This window comes from Ambystoma mexicanum, chromosome 5q, assembly GCF_040938575.1.
Source record: "Ambystoma mexicanum isolate Mex_15411 chromosome 5q, UKY_AmexF1_1, whole genome shotgun sequence".
Taxonomy (NCBI): domain Eukaryota; kingdom Metazoa; phylum Chordata; class Amphibia; order Caudata; family Ambystomatidae; genus Ambystoma; species Ambystoma mexicanum.
In genome coordinates this window covers 595,844,894-595,861,989 of record NC_090933.1, presented here as the reverse complement: position 1 = coordinate 595,861,989, position 17,096 = coordinate 595,844,894, and the positions used below count along the sequence as shown (strand labels likewise).

Here is a 17,096-nt window from a genome sequence, read left to right as displayed (position 1 = left end):
CTGTGAAGAAACATATTTTGACTGTTAGCAGGAACATAAAATATGCATTATGTAATATATGGGGACCCAACAAAATGTAAAGTGGCAGAACTGCAAAAATGTGCTTCTCAAATGTACTTTTGTAACCAAAAGGATACCCTTTTCCATATTTGTATTACTTTAATGAGAAAAAAGACAAATTGGAAGGGACCATTTTACCACCCAATTTGTCAACACTATACAGCAACAATTTTGGTCCGTTTTTGTTGATTGGTGTTTTCTTACATTAACCCAAGAGATAGATCTATAACCTAGAGTCCCACCTTTAGAATCTTGACGGTAGTTGGACAATAAAAACATTTTCTTCATTTGAGGTATGCATTTTGACCTTTCCCTATCACCACCACCAAATAGACTATAATTTTCAATTTGTGATATTTCTGTTCACTCCCCAAAAATGCAATCCCTTTTACTTGATGCTGCACTGGACATTTTCACATGCAATATCGTCTTTTTACATTAATACTTTGTCTTTACTTTCGTTTTGCTGTATACTTTGTACAAAGATTTGGTCAGTGGGCATATATTTGTTTGCGCACCTTTTTCTCTGATGGGGAATACTTTGATTACCCTGTCAAATAAGCTGAACAAGATTGTGAACCCATAGGAGGACCTATACCTACTGGTATCTGCTAAAGTTAACACAATTCTACTTTAGTCAGCAGTAACCTGCAGGTTTAGGTAACTGGGATCTTATTCATTTATGCTACAAAGCAAAAGATGCTGTACTTTAATCCAGACTTTTGCAGGGCACCCTAAAAAATGCAAACCCTATACTGAACCAATCCAATGAAATATGGGGAAACGAAGCAGATGTAATTATAATGTGGGTAAAACAGTAGTGATCACTGTTGCAAACTATGAACAGCCACAAGACGTTTTCACTACTGTGTCCATGGCAAATTAGCATAAAGTAATGAAGCATCTGATCTGCAGAGGGTTGGGGGAGGTATTTAGGGAGAGAGTTGGATGTTGTGGGGTCCTAGGCCCCAGAAAGCGTTGTGGATGATGCAGAGGGTCTTGAACCTGAACCTAACAGCAACCGGGAGCCAGTGGAGACATTGTAGGGCTGGAGAGATGCAGTCCTATTCTGGCGAAAGGAGGACAAAGGAAGAACGAGGCTGTTGCAGTAATCCATCCTAGACAGGACCAGAGCTCTGGAGACATTGAGTTTCTGGGGGAAAGTGAGGAAAGGGAGAATGCCTCTGAGGAGGTGCAGCTGATAGTGGGCCTTCTTCGCAAGGTCCATGATGTGATGCGAGGAGAGAAGGAGAGAGAGCGAAAGATGACACCAAGGATTTTTGCCTCAGATGAGGGTTAATGGAGGGGACCCATAGAGAGAGGCCAGGGGGAAGGAGGGAGCTGGAGTCCCAATGAGAAGCATCTCAGCCTTACTGGTAATAAGGCAGAGATCATTGGCAGCGCACCATGACCAAATAGCAGTGAGTCAGGGATGCGAGGAGAAAGGGGAGGCAGTAGAGGGAAGCTTGAAGGAGAGCTGTGTGCCATCTGCGTAAGACTGGATGTTTAGAGAACACAAGATCAGGTGGGCCAGAGGGGCAAGGTAGATGTTGAAGAGCCACAGCGAGAGGCTAGAGCCTTGAGGGAATCCGCAGGTGGAGAGTGATAGGGGAGAGAAAAGGGCCCAGTTGAACATGGGAAGGTCATTCGGAGAGGCATGAGGTCAACCAGTCCAGTGCCAGGCCTCTGATGCCAAGGGTGTCACAGAGCCGATTTGTCAGGGTTGCGTGGTTGACCGTGTCGAAGGCAGAGGAAAGATGCAGAAGGGATAAGATGGATGCAGAGTTGGAATCCAGATTTAAGAGCAAGTCTTCACGGGTGCTCAGTAGGGCATTCCGTGCCTATGGCTGCTCTGAAGCCAGACTCGTGGTCGTGGAGACAACGAACAGATTAAGTATGTTGGATCAGTTGGGAGATAACCAGCTTCTCCAGGATTTTGCCCAGGAAGGGGGTAAAATAGATTGGGTGGTATTTAGCCAGGCAGGAGGGCTCTGCAGTGGACTTTTTGAGGAGAGGATGTAAAAGGGAGTGGTTGAGGGGTAGCAGGAAGGAGCCAGTGGCAAATGAGTGATTACAGAAAGCAGCCAAGGCTGGCGCTAGGGAGGCAATGTTGTCCTTGATAGTTCTGGAGGACCAGGGGAGCACCTGTTTGGAGGAGACTTTCATAGAGAGTTCTTGTCTAGAGACCACCTCCGGTGCTTTGGGCGAGAAAGAGGAGAGTGAGAGGGAAGGGAGACTAGGGCCAAAGGGGGCCTGAAAGCTGGGAAGGTCTGAGGGAGGGGAGTAGAAGAGTGAGGACAGAATGTCCTGAGTTTTGGTTAAGAAGTGGGAGGCCAGTGAAATACAGAGGGTCAGGGAAAGCAGGGGAGAAGTGGACCTGCAGTATGATTGGCGAGATTTTGAACAGTTTGCCTGTGTTGTTAGTGGTCCCAGAGATGCGGGCTTGGATATGGGCCCTCTTCGAGTGGATGGAGAGTCTGTATTGCCTTTGAAGCAGGCTGCAGGCCACTTTATCAGAGGATGTGCCTGATTCTTGTCACTTCCACTCGGCAACTCTGCACTTGAGTTTCAGAGAGGCTAGGTCAGAGTCATACCAGGTGTTGCACTTCGAGGCAGGCTTCATGTGGATCCTCGTGACCGGGGCAATGATGTCCAGGGTGTTGGTGATGGAGAGGTGAAGATTAGCAAGGGCAGAGTCAGTGTGGAAGTCCATGGCAGGAATGGGAGGGGGAATGAAAGTGGCAGCAAGAGCTTCAACTGACACCCGCTTCATCATCTAATAACAGAGGAGGAGACTGGCAGTGCATGCAAATGCTTAGCCGTGGGACCTAAGAGATCCAGGTAAAAGGACAGGAGAGTGTGGTCAGACCAGAAGATGGGTGTGGTGAGCGGGTTGGAGATGGGGGGGTGGGGGGGGAAGGGGATGTCTGCTGAGATGAGCTTCCAAGGTATGTCCTGCTGTGTGCATCGGATCAGAGGGATGAATGGTGAGAGAAAGAAAGTCAGAGGCTGCGGCAGAGTCAGGAGAGTCGAGGTAAATATTGAAATCTCCAAGGAGGAGAAGCTTGGAGGTGGAGGCAAGTGGAGAAGAGGCAAGGTCAGACCACTCAGAGAGGAAAAGGCAGATTGGACCAGGGGTCCTGTAGATGGTGGCAAGAGTCAATGAGAGGGTTGGAGAGACACCAAGCCTGCAGATTAGGCATTCGAAGACAGAGTAGGTCTAAGTGAGAATGATAGTAGCACGGACCCATTCAGGAAAGATCAAGGCCACTCCACCTCTAGACTGGTTAGACCTGGGCTTAGGGACAAACTTGTAGCCCTCAGGGAGGAGTGTCAAAAGCAGTGACAGGGCTTGCTGTGAACCAAGCAGTGACGGGGCTTGCTGTGAACCACGTCTCAGTGAGAGTGAGAACGTCGAGGTCAAAGTCTTCAAGAAGGAGACAAATATCGCAGGATTGTTTAACAGCAGAGCGAGAGTTGAGGGCAGGGGTGAAGCTGGTTGATGTCTTGGAAGGTCTTCCGAGGAAGGGTACAGGGATGTGGTACGCCTGTCGGTGGTGGGGAATGGGCAAGAGGGGCTGGCAGAGAGGGGGTGGCAGGGGAAGGGAGGACGTGGATGAGAGACGGAAGATGTCTGTTAGGAAGGAGGAGGTTGGGCTGAGAGCCCTGGGCCATGAGAGTGCCATTCTGATGGACATTAATGCTGCACCTAGAGGATGCAAAGCCTGCCAAGAGTACTTTCCATCTGGTGAAAGGGGAGAGGACAGAGACCATATGGGTAGTCCATAGGTGTGGAGTGGGAGCAACAAAGAGGATGTTTGTGACAGTCGTCCCAGAAGAAACTGTGACGTATGTGTCGACGATGGGCAGGCCTGGATTGGAGACCAGGAGATCTTTTTTTTGAACGTTTTCCTTCCAGGCTTAGAGATAGGGGTAGGATAGGTGATTGAGTAGCAGTTAGAGTAACTAGAGATGGAGATGGAGAGAGAGCCGAGCGATGGAAAGAGAGAGACACACACAGAGAAACTGCAATGCATGGAGAAAGTGCACAATGCAGGACGAACTCAACAAGCGGCCTAGCAGCAAGACAGTTGCAGGCAAGTAAGGTGCATGAGGCGACCCAGGTCACCGACTCTTGCCGGTCATTAAAAAGTGCTGGGTTTGTCCACTGCTGAAACTGCTGCTATACGAAGGTGTGCAGAGTGATTTTATTCTGGAGTCCAGAGCCTGTCCACCTGGCTTTTGTCCCTGGCATGAAGAGGATTCAAAGATCCCCCTCTGCTGAATGGATGTTGATGTGATCCAACGCTATAGGGGATCGTCCCAGGCTTGCAAGCGCTCTCCTGGACCGTTTCAAGAGCCACATGGCCAGTGTCAGCAGTGCACAAAATGCAGAATCCACAGCAGCAGGGCCACCCTCTTCACACACAGGTCCAGCGTGTGCTGCATGGTTGACAATGTCCTCACGGCACACACCACACATCTTTCAGTAAAAATCTATCTGGGGAACGCTGAAGCAAGCTGCTACCCAAGTGATTCAGTTTAGGCTTTGTAGTGGGCAGCCAGTACCGCTGCAGGGACCATGTATCTAGGCGTTAATCTCACCACTATATAATAGAACCTTTGTGTTGATGTGCAAAGACTAGTATGCACTCAATAACGAGGACTATGAAGATCAGCACCCAAACCTCATCCGGGTTCGGCTCCCAGTAAAGTTGCAGCTACTCATTATGGGCATACATTGTCACCTCATAGGAGACCAAGGGCTTTACCCTCATCCCACCTTTCAGAACAAAAATCAGAGCAGATTACTTGGCGACCGTCAGAGCCCAGCAATGGTATCCAGCCTCACCTCAGAGACACCCCACCTGCATCAGCTCTGTCCACTACCAAAAAAGCTTTGTTCACCCGCAGCGTTGGATAGCATCACTGGGGATCATAGCAGGCCACCGTCACTGAGGCAGGCTTTGGTCCGTCCAGGGCCTGCAGCACGACACACACCAGAAGCTCAGGCCCCGCCGTCTTTACAGCCCTACCAGGCTTGCAAAGTATTGAAAGACCTGGAAATGACTACGTCCAAATACAATAGCTGCATCTCAAAGAAAGGTACATGAGGGTACTTTTTAAGTCTCAACCTGTGGGTCCTGTTGTCCAAGGCTCACCCAAGAAGTCTGACCTATGAACGCTGATCTTAGTCAAGGAGCTTTCATCTCCAGTAACCTTGGACTCTCTGGTTATTCAAATCATCTGAAGGGTTTATTCTTACTCTGCCAGCAGTCCCAGAATTGCTTCAGGAGATGTGTAGGCTGTTCCAACTTCACATGATGATGTAGATCCTTGAACAACAAAAGGGAGTTATGGATTTGTACTCGTTATTTTTATAATTTTTTTCAGTACCCTAGAAAAACAGGTGCGTTGAATCCAAATAGCAGTCCGTTTCTAAGTAGGGGCCTGCCACACTGTAATTGTGGCTCCGAATTTTAAGACGTTGTTGCTGGATGATTGGATGTCTACAGTGGATCAGTAGGATGTTACCCTATTCCAGAGGTCTGTAACCTTTTAACTCTCCTGGTTTGTTGGACTACAACTCCCATCCACTGTTGGCCGCAGTGTCGAGGGTCAGGGGCAAAGGGAGTTGTAGTCCAAACCATCTGAAGTCACAGGTTGCAGGCGCCTGCTCTATTCCAATCCTACCAGAGCACTGATCTCTGTATTTTGTAACATGAGTGCATTACCAGTTCAGATGCCTATTTTCTGTTCTGTAGGCAGTAGTCTTCACAAAGGTACACTTGGTTGAACCTTTTCAGGACTCCGTAAAGCTTTAACCTACCTTGTTGAATCTGTTTTTCAGATGGACTTCAAACTACAGTGGTGGCTGGTGAACATTTAAAAATGTAGGATGTTAATATGAGGCCATATCTCAGCAAGTGAGCATGCCTTGCAAAAAAATTACGCCTAAGTGCTACATAATACAAATAAATAATCTTTATATTTACATAACTCAAATACTTGAGGCACTAAACAAATATTTTACAGTAACAACTGTTTCCTCTGTGGAGCAAGAATAGGATTATAATTCTTAAATTAACGTTTGTGCAGTGGTACATTGGAATAATGCAAGTAGCGTTGTGACAAAAATGAAAGATTATCTATCTGTTTATATAGAACAGAGGAGACTATACCACCAGACTAAACAAGTGTTGTCATAATAACTGTAAACATCACTCATAATAACAATGGCCAGATAGCAGATCAATATATCCCACTTACGAGAAACATAAAGGAGAGGTTTTTGCAGGAGTTTTTATTCAATCAATCTACAAGGCATCCATTTTTGACCATATATCAAACGATTTAAATTTTTTCTTTCAATGCATCTTACCTCAAATTTCAAGCCTTTTATATCTGCAAACCACACCAATCCAAAACCACCATCTTGTGATAATCTAATCGGTCCATGGATCGCCCTATGTTCAAAATGCCCTGGCAGCGATAAATCATAACACACTTCTCTGTGACATTAGCATGGCAGACCGCTCTGCTGCACCCCGTGTCACGAAATATGCAATATATTGACATGTCTCCATGGAAACCGCAAGGCACCTCTGCGCTCAATAAATATCAACCCTTTCTCCTTGACCTTCAAGACTCATTCTTTTCTCTGTTCGTCTACAAACTATGATGCACAAAATACAAAAAGCAATTTCCACAAAGGACTGTTCTGTAAATTTTCTTCACATTTCCATCATTCCATAATTTATAAATGTGTTTGGAAATCCAGATATACATTTTTTTTCTTAAATCAGTACATTGTTTCATGTGCAAAGGATTACTTTGAATCTTTGTGCCTATTGCTTTTGTATTTGCATTATGGTGTATTGAATCTATTCTAATGTATGTATTGTGTTTAATACGTAATTTACTATGCATTGCTTTTCTCAATAGTTTGTCTCTTCTCCTTTTTTAATGAATACCTTTTAGAAATTACATACATATTCAATTATAAATCTAAATATACATTTTTTTTCCAACTGTTTATGTTCACCATTTAAAATACTCAAACGTTATGGCTGGTATTTAGGGGTTTGTGTATGAACCTGAATACATAGATGAGGAAATGCTTGAACCGTAAAGCCAGCAACTAACTGTTAAAATGACTAAAAGTGGTTTTGACGCATCACAAGATTCGGAATTGAGGAAATGTCCACTTGGTGTCTATGCCCTCCATGTCAATTGACACCAACTGTGGTAGAAAATGCATGTTGCCACAAACTCTGGCTGTTGGCCTGCATATTCGAAGATTAACTTCCACCACCATGTGCAATCGCAAAGAAACTTGAGAGCGGGCAGCCCGCCTTGCACGTTCTTCTTTGAGAATTATGATGGTGCTTATGCGCAAACTTAGTGGAACTGTTTGTCCTTGTGTCGCCAGAAATGAGTAAGTATTGTTTCTATACATTTTTACTGAACAAGCCTTGCACTATTGCCTTTGATTCTATCTCATGAGTTCCCTATATTTCTATTTACTAATTTATTCTAGTTAACTTCTGCTCAACAAATCAATCTTGTTTTTTTGTGCGTCTTCAACTTTCTTTGGATAGAAAATATTTTTGTTGAAGGTTATGCCTGTGAGTTATTTAATACCTTGGAAATATAATTTTGCATATCTTATTTTCTAACGATTTGCTGTTGTAGTCACTATTTTCTGATTTTCCTACCCCTGTCTACATTTTGATGCAAATAATGTACAAATGAATTTTTCAATTATTTCAACAAAACTATTTCTCTACACAGATGGTACAGACGTGTGACCCATAGATCTTGCACGCGGTGTGTTCATAGAAGAATGAGGTTTAGAGTTCGGCAAGTCATACTTGCATGGGTCGTTCAGGATGAATTCCCAAGTGATTCTGGGAAATATACTGGACTTGTCCAGACATTCCGAAATCCTAATAAATATAACCATTACTTATTAGGATCATTCTTTTATTTCTTTTTAACTTGGGGCTTCTTACAAACTTTAAAACATGTATACAATTGTTATACTAATTATAACTTTAAATTGTCGTTTCTCAATCTTTGATATTTGTTTGTTTCCAAATTTATTTTTACTAGGAGCCCACATGAATTGTCATGACCACTGTTAGGGGTCACACGCTATGCCACAAGCAGGCTCCCACCAGAACCCTAAGGGCCTTAAAACTTCTGCAAAAAGGCTCCTGGATCCAGTCCTGGCTCCTTTGGCACCAGGCTCTCATGCGGTAAGGAGAGACTTATCAGGCTTGCTTTCATTTATGTACATGGGTCTTTAAATCCAACATGGAAGCAACCGCATAGCTCATTTCTTATGAACCAAGCCATGCGGTCTAGTGTTTTGGGTGTAGCTAGGCCTGGTACTACTTTACCTGGGCTATATAAACCACACCCAGACTGCAGAACACGTTTTGCGTTATTCTGCAACTAGCAGCATGATGCTCATCGTGTCCAGCTCCTGGTCTTCAGCATCTTCCTGTAAACCTACAAGAACAAGATTACTTGTCTTAGCTGAGAATACACTATCCTACGCTCAGCATTTCAACCGGGCTGCAACCTGTGGAAACCGAGAGAAGAAGAAACATCACCTGTGAGTACTAGCTTGAGGAATTCCAGCATCCCGTGGCCACAGCTCCCGTTCGAACATCGCGACCTGCAAAGCAAGAGAGGGAAAAACAATATTAGAACGCGCGCGCTTCCAAAACGGCGAATTCCATCATTCTTAACTGAATTCCATCACGCTACGCAGCGCTTCCATCGGGAACTCCATGGCAACACCCTGCAAGAGAAGAAAAGAAATATTCAGGTTCGCTTTCAATATTTAATGCCCACCTAGCACTTAACTTACCTTAATGGATCCCTGGGGTCAGTTTCCATCGTGCTCTCGTCCACTTGTAGCACCGCAGCAGCCTGTGAGGAGAAGAGGAGGAGAACACAGGTTAGCTTCGAAAAGACAATAAAGAACAACACGCTTCGCGCTTTCCCTTACCTTGGAACTTGCCTCTTCATCCAGCACGACGGCATCAAACCTTTGCACCAGAAAAGAAGACGATAAAGACATTAAGGGGATTTCTACCATAAAATAGAACTAGACTTACAATTAACAAACCTACCTGCCTACCAGCAGAGTCAGGGTCACAGCAAGCCTGGACCCGAAGAAAGGCGCACTGCACTAGTGAAGCAACTGGGGCAGATCGCCAACAAATGCCAAGCGCCCCTGTACCAGACGCAGGACGGATGGCTCACCCTACAAACAATTAAGGTGAGAAAGACTCAATGGGAGAGGGATCAGTCAGAGGGAGGTGGGAGATTCACCCATTAGATTCACCCATTAGAGACAGTTATCACAAATCCTGATTGCAGATTCGTTATTCTGCGTTGGACAACTACATATCCAGGGTTCCAGATGCCAGAGCCTTCCAGACGCCCTCAGGGATATCAGGTGAGCGTTACAAAACGCAAAGCCTCTAAACCTTATCCACCTGGGCATCATGGGGACATCTGAAACTGACCACTTAGCTCAGCTTTTGGGACAATTGTGTGCCGCGGTACACGCAGCCTGGCACGAAACCAATGCCTTAAAACGAGAATTAATAGTCACGAAAGACCGTACTGATGAATTAAGTAAACAGCTACTACAATCACAGGCTGGGCAAACTCCATTGCCCGGATTCGCTCTATTCGTTGCTACACCATCTTCAGTCAACCCAGTACAGATAACGTTGACAGGAGCAGTACCTTTGGCACCAGAACGATTTGGAGACCCCAAAAGGGGCGCAACATTCATGAAGCAGTGTCGTCTCAATTTTCTTTATAGATCTGGGGCCTTCCCAAACGACCAGTCAAGGGTGGCCTTCGTTTTATCATACTTGAGTAGAAGTGCTGCAGATTGGTCGGTACCTTTAGTGAGCCGAGATGACCCATTACTGCAGGATTTCCGGAGTTTCCAAAAGGAGATGGAAAAGCTATTTGCTTGACATTTACATGGACAAATCTTAGACAACAAACTCCTGTCTCTCCGCCAAGGAAACCAAGATTTACTGACTTATATTGCTGCCTTCAATAGACTGGTCGTGGAAACAGGATGGCCTGAAGATAAAAGAACCACGTTGTTTCATCGGGGCCTACAATGAGACCTAAAAGATGTCCTTGCTCAAGTGGTAGACCCATCTAAAGACTGCAGAGTTTATAAACCTTGTAGTGTAATTGGATCACAGATTACAGGATCGGAGAACAGATCGAAGTAGACTCGAGAACTGGGCCATGCACGCACGTTCAAAAGACAATGGTCAACGTCCACCAGAAAATACCACAGAAGCCATGCAGATCGGAGGAGTACGACCTCCTTTAACCAAGATTGAAACCGACAGGAGAATGCAGCTACAGTTGTGCCTGTATTGCGGTAAATCGGGTCAATTCCTCGAGGACTGCCCAGTGAAACCTCCAAGAAAGGTAGTAGATGCTACAGAAAAAGAAGATGATGGGGAAGAATCGGAAAACTACCAGGCCTGGCAAGCGTATGTCTGCTTGTTGAGCGAGAAGGATGAGTCACAGACCTCACATTTTGCTCTATCAGTAATCTTGATTAATCATTGGCCGTCGCGGAAGCATGCCATAGAAGCGTACATAGACAGCGGAGCAGTTGGAAACTACATTGATCGAGATCTGGCAGCAGAAATGTGACTGCCCTTATGCACGAAACCAACAACTGAAAAGGTAACTACTGTTGATGGTACAGAAATTGCTTCTGGTCCAGTAACCCAATGCACAACAGAATTAACCCTTCTGTGTCAGGATGGAAATCAAGAAACAATCACGTTTAACCTCATCAAAGCTCCTCAGTTCCGGTTGATCTTAGAGATGCCATGGTTGGTAACTCTCAATCCTCAGATAGACTGGCGTGCAAAGAGATTGGCCTTTTCTGACGAATGTGCCCACACTTGCTAACCGAAATCTATACCACAGCCAAACCAGAAATTTGTTCAAGGAATAGCGTTGGTGATTGCGGAATCATTGCACACCCCTTACCAAGGGAATATCAAGATTATCATGTTTTTTTCAGAAGGGAACAGGCTAACAAATTACCGCCACATAGGCCATATGACTGTCAGATCAACCTGATACCTGGCGCACAGGTTCCTTGTAGACGGATTTATGCACTTACGGAAACCGAAAAGCTCCACTGGAAGTCCTATCTGGATCAATACCTGGCTAATCGGTTTATACGCCCGTCGAAGTCACCAGCGGCCTCCCCCTTATTCGTACCAAAGAAGGAAGCAGATTTGAGGACTTTTATCGATTACTGCGCACTTAATCAAATCACAGTAAAAAAAACGCTACCCTTTGCCCCTTATCCCGGAACTTTTGGACCAAGTTAAGAATGCCCAAATCTACACCAAATTAGACCTCGGAGGGGCATATCATCTTGTACGTGTGAAAAGTGGGGATGAATGGAAAACCGCATTCCGCACCTGTACGAATATCGGGTAATACCTTTCGGGCTGTGCAACGTTCCCGCCGCATTCCAATATTTCATGAATGACGTATTACGAGAACTAATCGAAGTTTGTGCCCTAGTCTATATTGATGACATCCTGGTGCACTCTTCCTCTGAAAAAGAGTATATTAAACATGTTCACTCAGTCCTTGCAAAACTACGCCAGCACAAACTGTAGGCTAAACTGGAAAAACGCTCCTTCCATGTCACTGAAGTTGAGTTCCTCGGTTTTGTCCTCTCGCCAAAAGGAGTCAGGATTGATATTCATAAAGTTGATGCCATCCTTAATTGGCCATCACCTTCTTCGCTTAAGGGAATTCAAAGCATGCTCCGCTTTGCGAATTTTTATCGCCGATTTATTCCAGACTTCTCACAGTGCACCCAATTACTTCATTACTGAGAAAAAACAAGAAATTCCAAAGGACTGAAGAAGCGGAACAGGCCTTTTAAGAACTCAAGAAAAGATTCACTTCCACACCAGTTTTAAGACATCCTCGTCCAGACCTCCCCTATGTAGTGGAAACTGATGCTTCGAGCGTAGATATGGGAGCAGTTCTCTCTCAAAGAGTCCCAGAAATGGGCCAATTGCATCCCGTGGCCTTTTGGTTGCGTAAATTCTCACCACCAGAACTTAACTACGCAATTACAGACAAAGAATTGTTGGCAATAAAATCGGCCTTCACAGCCTGGCGGCAGTATCTGTTAGGTGCCAGACATACCATCACCGTAATCACAGATCACTGGAACCTTCAATACCTAAAGTCAGCAAAATCTCAATCTTTGCGACAACTGTGGTGGGCTTTATTCTTCGCATAATACGATTATGTAATCGCATATCGACCGGGAGTTCGGAATGGAAAGGCCGATGCCTTATCTCGCATGGGTATTAAAGAAAAAACAAACAGTACCCCTGACGCTGTTGCCATCATTCCAAGTGATAAGTTACTGGGACTTACTACCACATTGGCTCTAACTGAACCTCAAGATAAGATTTGGTTCTTAATGAACCCCGAGACCTTACAAAAATTGAATATCCAAAGCGAACCTCACACGGCCCTACTTCAGTGAATGACTATATCTACCAAATAAAGATCTGCAAGAGTTGATCATATCTGGTTATCACGATTCTCTGATCGAAGGCCATCCCGGCATTGCTAAAACTCTATCCAAGGTTAAGCGAAATTATTGGTGGGCAACCTGGCGTAAAGACATTGCTCAGTTCGTTCTATCCTGTGGGGTATGTGCACAAAATAAGTCACAGAAACCAGCTGGCCTTCTACAACCACTGGACATCCCGCTGACTCCCTGGCATACTCTCTCGATTTTATTACGGATTTACCTCCTAGTCAAGGATTTAATACCATCTTAGTGGTTGTAGATCTGTTCTCTAAAATGGCCCATTTCATTCCGTTCAAAGGACTTTCTAACGCTACTGGTCTGGCCAAGGTATTTCTTGAACATATTATAAAATTGCATGGCTTCCCATCAGTCCTAATCTCAGATCATGGAAGCCAATTTGTATCCAATTTCTTGAAGAAATGCTGTACCATGGCACAAATCGATGTTCGATTATCCACTAGCCACCACCCTCAAACGGATGGACAAACAGAAAGAAAGAACAAACCAGACATTGGAACAATATCTACGTTGCATGCTGCATCAAGTGGAAGAGAGCTGGAAGGACTTATTTAGCGCAATACGCATACAACAACTCCATACACACCAGCACAGGACACAGCCCGTTCTACACAATTTACGGGAGACATCCACGTACCTCTGAACTAGACCCTCCCACAACCTTGGAAATGCCAGCGGTAAAGACTCTGCACACAAGTATAACCCAAGCCTTCACAAAGGCAACTGAACAATTACAGCAAGTCAAAGACTGACAATATAAATTCCCCGACCAACACTGGAAGAAAGCTCCTGATTACCAAGTTGGGGACGAAGTCTGGTTAGCATCAAAACATGTGCCCGTGAAAGGTACCAGGACCTTTCGTCCAAGTTATCGAGGACCCTATACCATCAAATCGTTGATAAATCCATTGGCCATCAAGTTAGCCTTACCAGCAAACATGCAAATTCATTCGGTGTTCAATGTATCAGTTATAAAACCTGTACAACCCGGAACCCGAGTCATAACACCACCAAAACCTGAGCTAGTTGATGGAAAGCCTGCATTTGAAGTTAGACATCCTGGATTCAAAACATATCGGATCTAAATTATACTATTTAGTGGACTGGAAAGGGTACGGCCTCAAGACCGAACTTGAGAACCAAGTGAACATATCCATGCCCCATGTCTGATTAAGAGGTGTCACCTGAATAACACCACCAAACTAGGATCGGACAGGAATAATACCATGAGGGGGGCCTTGGGAGGGAGTGCTGTCATGACCACTGTTGGGGGTCACCAGCTGGCTCCCACCAGAACCCTAAGGGCCTTAAAACTTCTACAAAAAGGCTCCTGGAGCCAGTCCTGGCGCCTTTGGCACCAGGCTCGTATGCAGTGAGGAGAGACTTATCAGGCTTGCTTTCATTTATGTACATGGGTCTTTAAATTCAACATGGAAGCAACCGCATAGCTCAGTTCTTATGAACCAAGCCATGTGGTCTAGTGTTTTGGGTGTGGCTGGGCCTTGAGCTACTTTACCTGGTACTACTTTACATGGGGTATATAAACCACAACCGACTGCAGAACACGATTTGCGTTAATCTGCAACTAGCAGCGTGACGCTCATCGTGTCCAGCTCCTGGTCTTCAGCATCTTCCTGTAAACCTACAAGAACAAGATTACTTGTCTTAACTGAGAATACACCATCCTAAGCTCAGCATTTCAACCGGGCCGCAACCTGTGGAAACTGAGAAGAAGAAACATCACCTGTGAGTACTAGCCTGAGGAATTCCAGCATCCCGCGGCCACAGCTCCCGTTCGAACATCGCGACCTGCAAAGCAAGAGAGGGAAAAACATTAGAACGCGCACGCTTTCAAAACATCGGATGCCATCATTCTAACCTGAATTCCATCGCGCTAGGCAACGCTTCCATCTGGAACTGCACGGCAACACCTTGCAAGAGAAAAGGAGAAATATTCAGGTTTGCTTTCAATATTTAACACCCGCATAGCGCTTAACTTACCTTAACGGACCCCTGGGGTCAGTTTTCATCATGCAATCATCCACTCGTAGCACCACAGCAGCCTATGAGGAGAAGAGGAGAACTCAGGTTAGCTTCAAAAAGACAATAAAGAACACCGCGCTTCACGCTTTCCCTTACCTTAAAATGTGCCTCTTCATCCAGCACAACAGCATCAAACCTTTGCACCCGAAAAGAAGATGATAAAGACATTAAGGGGATTTCCACCATAAAACAGAACTAAGACTTACAATTAACAAACCTACCTGCCTAACAGCAGAGTCGGGGTCACAGCAGGCCTGGACCAGAAGAAAGGCGCACTGCACCAGTGAAGCAACTCGGGCAGGTCGCCAACAAAAACGCCAAACGCCAAGCGCCCCTGCACCAGACGCAGGATGGATAGCTCACCCTACAAACAATTAAGGTGAGAAAGACTCAATGGGAGAGGGATCAGTCAGAGGGAGGTGGGAGATTCACCCATTAGAGACAGTTATCACAAATCCTCCCTTCTGTGATTGCAGATTCGTTATTCCGCGCTAGGCAACTACATATCCAGGGTTCCAGATCCCAGAACCTTCCAGACGCCCCCGGGATATCAGGTGAGCGTTACATGAATACATTAATGTTCTTTTGATATCTTTTACATCATACACCAAAGCATAAACGTACATTTGACAATATAAACTATAGAAAGTCATGCTGTAAACGATCACATTACTTGGGTGCTGAACACAATTTACAACTCAAAGGTGACTTGCATCTAGAGTCCCTTGGCCAGATGGTAACCCCTTAACCAGAGTCTCCAGGCTTTTCTTTGAAGACCCTGTCCAGGCCATCCTTATATTTATATCCTCATTCACGCAGGCGTTGACCTTTTTCAGCTCGTTGAATATTTATTTCATTCCCCCACTCACTAAGCAAAGACAGTTGTCATGTTGACCATGTGCTCTAAATGGGCTGGGTGTGTATTCCCACTGTCCTGCACATACCAGGAGCTGATAGAATGTACAACTCAAAGGGAACTTGCGTCTAGTGTCCCTTGGCCGGATGGCCACCCCAGACTCCATTCCCCAGACGTTCCTTTGAAGACCCTGTCCCTGCAATCAACATTTGTATGTCACCATTCATGTGGGCGTGGATGTTTTCTGCTCACCTCAACCTCACCCCTGCCCCCACTCAAAGGCAGTTCTCACTTTGGTCACACTTGGGCAGGGAGGATAGCTCGGGAGCAACGCGCTCGCCTTGGAAGCAAGACGACGTGGAGCAGCACAGGTTCGATCCCCAGGTCCGTGCTTGGAAACCTATGGGTATTAAGCTTGTTATAAAAAAGAACCAATTCCATGACATTCATTAAAATGGTTGTGGGTGTGCATACATTTATCATCAATCCTGTTCCCACCTAAAATTGTATACATATAGTTATGTGTAAAATAGGATTAATTCCTGATGCAATGGTGCAGCAATGTGTTTTATAGGCCTCATATCGTCACTGCCATCATGGAGATTTACATCACAGACTGGGTGTTTTGTGGAATTTGGCTTGAAGCCCAGTGTCATTCCGGTGGTGGGCTGTTCGTTACCCCCTCTTCCATTGTGCTCCTACATTGGTGGCCCCCTGGTTCCCAGCTCCATCTCCCTGTGGCTTTCACTGAATTGCCCCAACTGTCTCCACACCCGCCTCTCCCTTACTTCCAACCTCCGCAGGGCATATTCTCCCTGTTAGTGTACATCCCATCCACACTGGCTTATTACAGGGCCCCAGTCTGCCATGAATGAGCTTATCTGGTCGTTCTCTATTGCCGCCAGCTTTTCCATCAAATATATATCTCGCTTAATTTCTGCATTCATTTGCCTCTGTTACGGAGTGACCTGCGCTACCATTTCTGTGCTAGGGCGACCCTAGCGGCCCTGAACATAGCTTCCCACATTATCGAGTATCTATAAATGTCATAATCCTTTTTGGGGGAGGGGGGCTGGGTGTGAGTCCCAGCAACATCTGGAGTGGGTCTAAGGGAAGTATCTCCTCTATAGCGTCTGACATCCAGCCCTGGAGCTCTTGCCAGTATGATTAAACCCGCAGACAGTGCCACCACATGTGCGCTCGTGAACCTATTGCGCCACATCCCCTGGGATATAGTGGGGAAGACCCCGGAAACATTTGCGATATTCTAAGGGATCCCTGCGTCACCCTTGTAGGAATTTGAAGATGCGCTCCATGGCAGCCGTGAAGAGATTCCCGTGAAATGTAATTTTATATATTTTCTCCCAAGCCTCCTCTGAAATCTCCTCTCCCTCCAGCTCGTCCCAACATGTTTTTTAAAGGTTTGCCTGTCTTTATTTTCAGTCATCCGTACCTTACACAGTCTTGACA

At 45.5% G+C, this 17,096-nt stretch overlaps 1 protein-coding gene across 1 annotated transcript in view; it reads left to right on the top strand.

The window, feature by feature from the left end:
* Positions 1–17,096, top strand: part of LOC138497532 (kinesin-like protein KIF20A) — a 1,316,984-nt gene that overhangs the window by 372,236 nt on the left and 927,652 nt on the right. The window lies entirely within an intron of this gene.